The sequence below is a fragment of the Bos mutus genome, chromosome 6 (assembly GCF_027580195.1).
Source record: "Bos mutus isolate GX-2022 chromosome 6, NWIPB_WYAK_1.1, whole genome shotgun sequence".
In the NCBI taxonomy this organism is placed as follows: Eukaryota; Metazoa; Chordata; class Mammalia; order Artiodactyla; family Bovidae; genus Bos; species Bos mutus.
In genome coordinates, this window is record NC_091622.1 from 29845402 (window position 1) to 29854203 (window position 8802).

At 43.0% G+C, this 8802-nt stretch overlaps 1 protein-coding gene across 13 annotated transcripts in view; it reads right to left on the minus strand.

Moving 5' to 3' along the window:
• BMPR1B (bone morphogenetic protein receptor type 1B) overlaps positions 1 to 8393 on the minus strand; it is a 449200-nt gene extending 440807 nt beyond the window's left edge. For 8 of the 13 annotated variants that reach the window (XM_070372126.1, XM_070372127.1, XM_070372116.1 and 5 more), the window contains exon 1: positions 8061 to 8392. The gene's annotated coding sequence lies outside the window, so the exon portion shown is untranslated. Of the gene's footprint in view, positions 1 to 8060 lie in introns of all 13 variants that reach the window. The other 5 variants (XM_070372138.1, XM_070372136.1, XM_070372134.1 and 2 more) reach the window with 1 other exon arrangement.
• Positions 8394 to 8802: the final 409 nt, after the last annotated feature.

Genomic DNA, 8802 nt, shown 5'->3' on the forward strand with positions numbered 1-8802 from the left:
AAAAAAGGCAAGACACAAAACCATATTATACTATACTCTTAATTATATAAAAAAAAAAAAAAGAGAGAGACCCAAAAAGTTAATAAGCTATCTGTGTGGTAGAAAAGAGTGGTTTTAACTGTTAGAATTCTCTGTACTTCCCAAGTTCACTTCAAGGAATATGCATTCTTTATTAGAAAAATAAAACAATTAGTAGATTTTTAGAAGACTGTAAACCTTGGCTCTGTGAGCCCCAGAGGCCCTGAGTATACTTACATCTATACAAGCAGAAAGTCTTTCTCTTGGTAATGAAGAAAATCATTCATTTTACCTTTAAAAAGAAAAAGGGGGAAAGGAAGGGGAACAAGAACTGGATTCCCACTCTTAACAAGTGTGACAGGTAGAGGAACAAGTCCCATCTCTCAGGAGACAACAGATTGGTGAAATATTTAGCCAATTATTTGTATCAATTTTTCCAAAAGTTTGTTCTGAGGAACATTTGTCCAATGATATATGCTGGGATAAATAAGCCCCAAGATCAAAACACCCCTTGTGGGGATGGTCACAATGCACATTAGCATAATTAAGGCTCACACAAGGCTTCAGTTTAAACATATCAGCAACTCCCAGACTTCTCTGATCATTCATTTACTTATTGAATGACTCTGTGGTGGTTATTATGTACCTGACATTGTTCTAAACACTTTACAAATATTCACTATTCTAATCCTCAAACCGAGGACATAATCATTATTATTGCCATTTCCATCTTACAGATAATGAAGCTGAAACACAGAAGGTTCAGCAACTTGTTCAAGGCCACACATCTATTAAGTGACAGAAAAAGGCAGTCAAACTCCAGAGCCCTCACAGTTCAGCAGTAGGCTAGGCTGCCACCCACGTGACCCTTCTTGAGCTATACAACCTGACATCCCAAAAACCTCTGTTCCATTGGAACATATCATGAAAACAACGCAATCAACTAAAATACACTAGTATATGTAAACTGTGTATCTGAATTAGTTGGATAAACTCATAGTGCTTCGAACTCCAATTTCTCACTGAATACATGATGAGATAGAAATAACTTGCCATGGTGTTTGACCTAAAAATTTCAAGAATTGCTAAACAAGAGAAATTTGGTCAGACTGTTTTTGCTCTCTGTGGTCACTGAATAAATCACAAACTTGATTGGTAAATATAATGTTGAGTTTTTTACTTCTTGTCTCCTCCCCAGTCTTCAATCCAAGTAAGGACAAACATCTGCCTTTTTGTACCTACGCTGAGTACAGTGCATTGTTCTAAGTTCTAAGTGGCAACTCTCTAAGTATGTACCATGTTAATAAATGAATAAAAGAGTGAGTGAAACCAAAGCACATATGTGAAAATTTACAGACTATAAAGCAAAGAATTGCAACCAATAAACTGGTTGAGAGAAAAGTATTTATATAAGAACAGTGTAAGTTTTCTGTGTCACTGTTGCACGGATAGAACAAGTAAATTTGGTGGAAAGCGGGTGTCCAACAAGGTAAGGGGAGTTGACTGCTCTTATCAATTGAAGAAGGCTCCGAAAAGGAGGCAGCTTTTCAGAAGCTAATCAACAGAAAACAGGACCTTAATCATTACAAATTTCTGAAAAATTGAAGAGGATTTATTTGCAAACAATTTAATATGGTATAGGTGCAGTGTAAAAGAACCTGAAGGATAGTGCAATAAATCAGGGGCATAAAAACAGAGGAGCTAACTCCAGAGATTATTGGAGTCCTGAGAAAGAAACTGACACAGAGAAGACTAGCTGAAAGCAGAAGTGACATTCTGAGCAGAGACACAGGCAGCCCAGGCTGATCCATCAACTTGGAGCACACCAAAGAATCAATACCCGTTTCTCTACCCTTGTCCCTCTAATCTTTCTCCAGAGGTCCCCAGCGACATAAGCCATCTGGAAATCAACACAGTTCAGCCAGGTATCATCCTGGACAGAGGACATAAAGTAAAAGGGTTGAGAGCAGACCTGGAGAGGCAGACAGAAGGCACTTCACACAGAAGCCAGTGGCTATAATGCAAGAGGTTTTAGCAAAATGAAGTTAGATAGGAAGAGAGGACATTCAGATACAGAAGAGACAGCTTAACTGAAAAGGATCTAAAGAAACAGTGAAGTGGAATTGCTAGATACAACCAACCAACTTGCCTGTAAGCCCATCTGAGCAGAACACACTTGTTAACAAAAGGATTTAGGGATAATCCCCCATTATGTGTACCAGTGTGGCTAAATGCTTATTGGACAACAGCAGAACAGTAAGTAGCTTGTTTCCAGAAAAGATACTGATGATAATTTAGTATCTTTTACAGATGGTTGTAAACTCTTTTAGTTAGATAAAACTCACTGATCTCTATCAAGAGATTAATTTAGACAAAGGCACCATCATTACAGACCTCCTTGGAATCACCTCAGATTCATAAATCAACAAATTAACGAATGACAGACGTGTCTGTACTTGTTTAAACCCGTATCTATCTAACTGCTATAAAAATGACTAAAATGTTTATCTTAAGACAGCCAGGCAAGAAATCTTATAGAGAGATATATTGGATTGTATCTCTTTTCCTTCAGCCAGTAAGTAAATGCAAACTGCAGAAAAATCATTTCCAAACTTGCTACTTATTACCTTGTAAGCTGAAGGCACATGCAGCCATATACTTGTTGAAAGACAGGAAAAATAAAGTCAGAGGAATCAAAACTAGGGGTCTCTAGTAGATTGCATCCAACGGCATTCCACACATATTTACTGAATGTTTACTGTATGCTCTTTGCAAAGGCTGGGGTATGACAGATGAGACCCAAATCTAAAATGTGGACTTCACAGTGAAGTCTTTCAAGAAGCAGACAAAGTTTTCAAAGCTGAGGGGCAGAAAAATATGACACACTAACATGATCAGAGAAATTCCAACTTGCTTCCTTTCGTTTGTAACCGGAACACAAACTTGATGTATACTGAAGTGAAGAGAGGTTAGCTGAGCATCCCCAGGAAGTCCAAGGCTCACTCTGAGTCTGAAAGAACCCCGCCACAACACTTCCCAATGCATTCTGCAGCCTTGGAGTCAAGAAGCTTGCTTCCAGCCCAGGACATATTTGAAGGTCTTGAGGTGACATGAAGTTTCCCTGGTGGCTCATATGGTAAAGAAACTGTATGTAATGCAGGAGACCTGGGTTCAATCCCTGGGTTGGGAAGATCTCCTAGAGAAGGGAATGGCAAACCACTCCAGTATTCTTGCCTGGAGAATCTCATGGGCAGAGAAGCCTGGGGATCTACAGTCAATGGGGTCACAGAGTCAGACATGACTGAGCAACTAACATTTTTCAAAGAGGTGACATGTGGGAACTGTGAGGTACTAAGGTCTGCAATTTCAAAGCAAAAGCAACTACTGAACCAGTGGACTGCTGCAGTATAGATCAACGGTGGGGGCAGGAGAGTGATGAGTGGATGGAGGCCACACATTATGACTCATGATTCAACCCAGCGACTCTTACTCAGTGATAAGAACAATGTCTGATCAATCTCTCAGGGTTCCACCCTTGGCCAAACCACCAAACTCGGCCAGATCTTTCTCACAGCTTTCTGCATCATCTTCAGACATGCTTGCTCACACTACAGTCACATTCATTCAATTCTGTTTAAAATCCTCCTGGGTAGGTCAATAAAATGTACTTTGAATAAAATGCATACTTTTTAACACCACCCTGGCAATCTCTCTGACCTCATTTCTACCATTTCCCCTGACTGCCAGGGTGCCCAGCCTGCTGCTGCTATAGTGAAAGCCTTATGATTCCCAGAAGTTCACTGACAGAAGTTCTCCCAGATCTTCACTGGGCTGGCTCTTTCCTGTTCAGAAACATCCTTAAAGAGGCCTTCCTTGACCACCTCACACCAAGCAGCCCCAGTCACTGAACTATCATATCACCCTGCCTTATTTTCATAATGGCAATTTATACCACTGAAAATTATCTTATGTGCTTGTTTATAATTCACTGTTTTCACTCTCTACAATGAGAGTTCAATGACAGCAAGGGTCTTATGTCTCTCTTGGCTGCAATGTCCCGAAGTATACAGTAATGCCAGGCACAAACATTTAAGTAAAAATGAATGTAATTAAGATGATTAGCATGTATGTGGATGTTCTAAAATTCATGAAAACAGATTATTGCTGGATGTAAACCATGAATTACTTTTTAATTTTTTATTTTATATTGGAGTATAGCCAATTAACAATGTTGTGATAGTTTCAGGTGGACAGCAAAGGGCTTTTTTAATACTAAAGATGAACTTTAAAAATAATCAGAAGTAATATAAAATGTCCCTCTTTTCCACTCCAAATCTTCATTTTTCTCTCCAGACTACCCCTAAAAAGTTTCCATTTTCCTTAGTTTTAATTATTAATTCAGTGTGAATGACTTTTAAATCTCTATGTCTAGCTCTGGCCCCTTCCTCTCCCTGAATTCTGGCCTGCCTCTATATACTGCAACACTTCTACTTCAATTTCTGCCATCACATCACATTTGGCATATGGAAACCTGAAATTAGTATCCTTCAGGCAAACGCAGTTTCTCCTTCTACTCTTAACACTTTTATCAACCATCCTTCAGATACCCAGAATTAAAACCCAGAAATGATCTTGATCATTAAATTAAAGAACTGGAAGGAAGATTGGAAAACATCAAGTGAAGCGGTCTTCAAGATTTTTTTTAAAACTGTGTTAGCCTTCTTTCAAACAAAAGCTCACAGAGAAGTCTGATATGTAAAACAGATGAATCTGCAGTTGTTCTGGGAGTTCAACTGGTGGTCTCTGAAGAGACTTCAAAAAGAGCCCTTAATCTGGTCCAAACTTCCTTTCTTTTCTCCTCGGCCCTCTTCAACATACACACTGGAAGTTACAGAGGAGACAGTTTAAGTCCAGAGAGCTTAAATCATCTTTGCAGGTAGAAATAATCAGTCTGCACAAGCTGACACAGCATCCAAAATAATGCTTAACACCTAAGAGCACTTAGGCAATGTTCTGAAAGATTACCTCCATGCATATGTAGAATATGACTGTAAGTTATTGCAAATTGATACATTTCAGACATGACTCTTATTGGTTTGCCTGAGAAAGAATCTTCAGAGTTTAAGTAACTGTTTGCTTCTAATAACAGACAGATATACTCATTTCAAGTGGAAAAAGCCAGGCATGAGTCCAGTAAAAAAAAAAAAAGAAACAAAACTGTGGCACAGTGAATATAAGGTCTCAGTTCTATGGCCCACGTGACTTCACTGTCTAGTTCTGAGCATGGTTTTCAAATTCTTTGGGGCTTGTCTGCTTCAATGTTAATATTAACGTGTGGTGAGATGCTCTTGAGGACTCAACCCTCAGTCTATGCTCTATTATACCATGCTAAAGTATTTCCCTGGAGCTACCCCATCTACAAAATGTAAGCATCACAAGTTAGAGACAAATTGGAAGAGAACAAATCATTCTCGAAGGATTTTTTGAGTGTCATGTGGCAGGTACTGTGCTGGGCCATCTGAAACCCAGAGAAGCTAAGAAAAGGACAATATCCCATCTCAGAGAGGCAGAGATAAGGTGGCTTAAAAAAATTAGGGAAGGCTGTGCTAGGTTGGAGTAGATGAAAACTGATTTTAGATTTAAATAAATATGAGTGCTGAGGAAAAGTGAAGGGCACTCTATGTATCCCCCTCAAAAACAAATCACATTTTAAACTGCCTTATTCTTTTAAGTAAATAATACAATCAGTATTTACTGTAATAAAAATAAGTTATCAGGCCATCTCACACAGTTTTCAAAGTTTATGAAGAAAAAAATAAGTCAATTTCTTTTTGATAAATCTTTAACAACTAGAACATTCTGAAGGGCATATATGAACACACCATGAGTAGAGGCAGCACGTCACTCAGGAGCACGGATCTAACAGGCAATTTCAGACAACCCTGCCCAGGCTGAACGCTGTGTAGCACCTGGCAGACAAGGTGGCAAAGCCCCTATAAATAGTGATGATTCACTAACATGACATAAATCAAGACTTTAACTCACCAAAAACTAACATTTTGATTTAAAATCACAAGTCAGTGCCATTAAAATTCATCAACAGACCCCAGCACATGAGTAATGAGATCGTATCAACTCATATCTTGTGACCAAAAGGAAAAGGTGGTTTTTCTAAATGGTAATTCAGATTGGACAAATAACACACTGTATCAAGTTTTGTAGCCCTAGGCCATATTTTGCTAAAAACAAAGGTACATTATGCATGACTAAAGAAAACAGTGAAAATCAGAGCAATTAATTTCCAGCTATGTTTCCCATAAAAATTTAAAAAAAAACCATCACTGCTATGATTTGCTTATAGCATGCAATCTTTTTTTTTTTTTTTTGGCATCGTACAATGATCTAAGTGTGTAATAACTTGCATATTTCACTAAGATGTAATATCCTTCAAAACATCCTTGTAGTGAAAGTTTTCCAAAGAAATTATTGATCTCTGGAATGTCTCGTGTTTTAAAAGGACTGACAAATCCTTTTCTATTTTATTTGCAGTTAGAAATAATTCTTCTTGATCACTAGAGTGTAAAGAGGTATAGGAGTACAAAGACTGAATATTTTCTTAAAGACAAATGTCTCAGTTGACACAGGACATTTCCCATGATTTTCCCAAAACAATAATTAGGAGAGCTGTCACTAGGATCCTAAAAAAAGTATGTAAGAAAAACAGTTATTAGTTGGCAACAGTTTAGGACAGGGAGAAATTTCCTAAAGCGCTCTTTCAAATTATTTTCAAATACTTGTTAGCTAACTCCTCTCGTTACTGATGGAGCCTCTTGTGTTTCTCTCCAGAATCTAGGAGCCTTTTCTCAGGTGGATCTGCTTCACTGTGCATACATCTGATACATTCTCTTTATATGTCAGGGGCAGTAAGCAGCTCTCTCCTGTTTTCTTTCACTGGCACCTTTGTGTCTGCTCTGTCACTGACCTCACCTTGGTGAGAAGGAAACTAAGAACAATTCCTAATAACTCAAGGAAACCAGTGTTCTCATTCCGTGGAGAACAAATTGGAAGGGTCCAAGACCCAGATGAAGAGGTGCGGCTCAAAAGGAATAAGGCATCACACCAGACAACTTCCAGAGGATCTTCTCTGTGTCAAATAATCCGAACACCGCAAGGGACTGACAAATACGGAGCCCTGACAGAAACGGGAGAGTAGATGGATGGGTGCGGAGAGGAGAGAGTGAGACAACGGGCAGAAAGTCAGCCTCTAAATGAGAGAGAGGCAAAAGTCTGGGAGGCTGGGTGGAAGATAAAGCGATAGGCAGGGACACACTGAGAAACAGAAAAGACGATGACAAGAAAGAAACAGGGGGAGAGAGAGAGTGTGGGTGGGGAGAGGAAGAAAGAAATAGAGGGAGAATGGAAGGAAGAAGGCAGAGAAACATTGAGAACTTGTAAGAGAGCAACAGACAGGAAGAGGGGCACCAGGGGCAGTGTCGCCTGGTCCCAGGCGACTGGACCGGCCCACTGCGCACTTTCTCCCGCCGCAGGCTGTCTCGGGAGGCAGCCGGGGCAGGTGGCTCCACGCGGAGCTGGGGCCCCCAAGTCCAGTCTCGGCGGGCTCGGCGCCTCCAGCGGCGGCTAGGTTCCCCCGGTCTCCCCGACTCCAGGGTTGCCCTCCCGCCCGCCATCCCTCCGCTCCCTGGGCGCACAGGTCCCGACTCCCCGCCTCGGTGCGTCCCTCCTTCCCGACCCCGAGCACGTGTCCCACCCGCAGCCGCCTCTGCCCCTGGACTGAGGCACTGGGGCCGGGGATCCCGGCAGAGCTGCCCGCGCACAAAGCCCCCTGGGCGGCCGCCGCCCCCACGGCGTGCGGCTAGCTCTCCGCTCATCGGCTAGCCCGCCCAGCCCTGCGCCCGGGTGCAGCCCGTCCCGCACCGCCTTCAGCCCGCCTGATCGCGCCGGCTTGGCTGGGCTCGGCTCCACGGCCCCCCGCACGCGAGCCGGGCTCCCGCCCTCCGGTCCTCTGCCCGCGCGCGCCTTACCCGCCGCCGCGCCCCGGCACTGGCGTCCTCGGCGCCGCCGCCCCGCAGTCCCGGGTCCCCGCCCGTCTCGGCGCCCCGCAGGCCCGCGCCCACTCCGCGCCCCGCGCACGGCCGCGCCGTCAACTTCTGGCCGCCGTGGCCGCTCTGCCGCCGCCTCGGGACTTTTTTTTTTCTCTCTCTCTAGCTCCTCTGCTGCCTCTGGAATTTTTTTTTTTTTTCACTTGCCCTCTCCAGCTCCCACTAGTGATTGGAGCCTGAGAGCCAAGTACTTAGCGGAGGGATTACACTTCTCGACGCACTTGGAGCTGCCCCAGCGCCGCCGCCTGTGTCTGGAAGGGCGAGCGGACTTGGGGAGCCGGCTGCCTCCCGCCCTTCTACTGCCCCGCATCCCCTGAATCGAGGCGGGGCACTTCCCAGCTCGGTCTGCTTCTCAGAGCCTCACCTCGGCTTCAATCACAGATGCTTTCTCGGTCATGTGTAAGAAGGGGTTTTTTAAAAAAAAAAAAAAACAAGTTTGAGGAACAAAGGTGGGATTACTGTACACCGAGAGCTTGGAAGGGGCTCCCAAAACTGATCTAGCTCAGTGGACTGAAACTCATCAAGGCCATTGACACTTTGGAGAAGTTGATAAAAACTTTAAAACACCTCGTAAAAAGTACACTTACACGGCAAATTATGCCTGCAGTTTTGGACGAGGAGTGTAGGAACCCTGAAACAGGTGGGCCTCCTAGGGAAAAGAAAT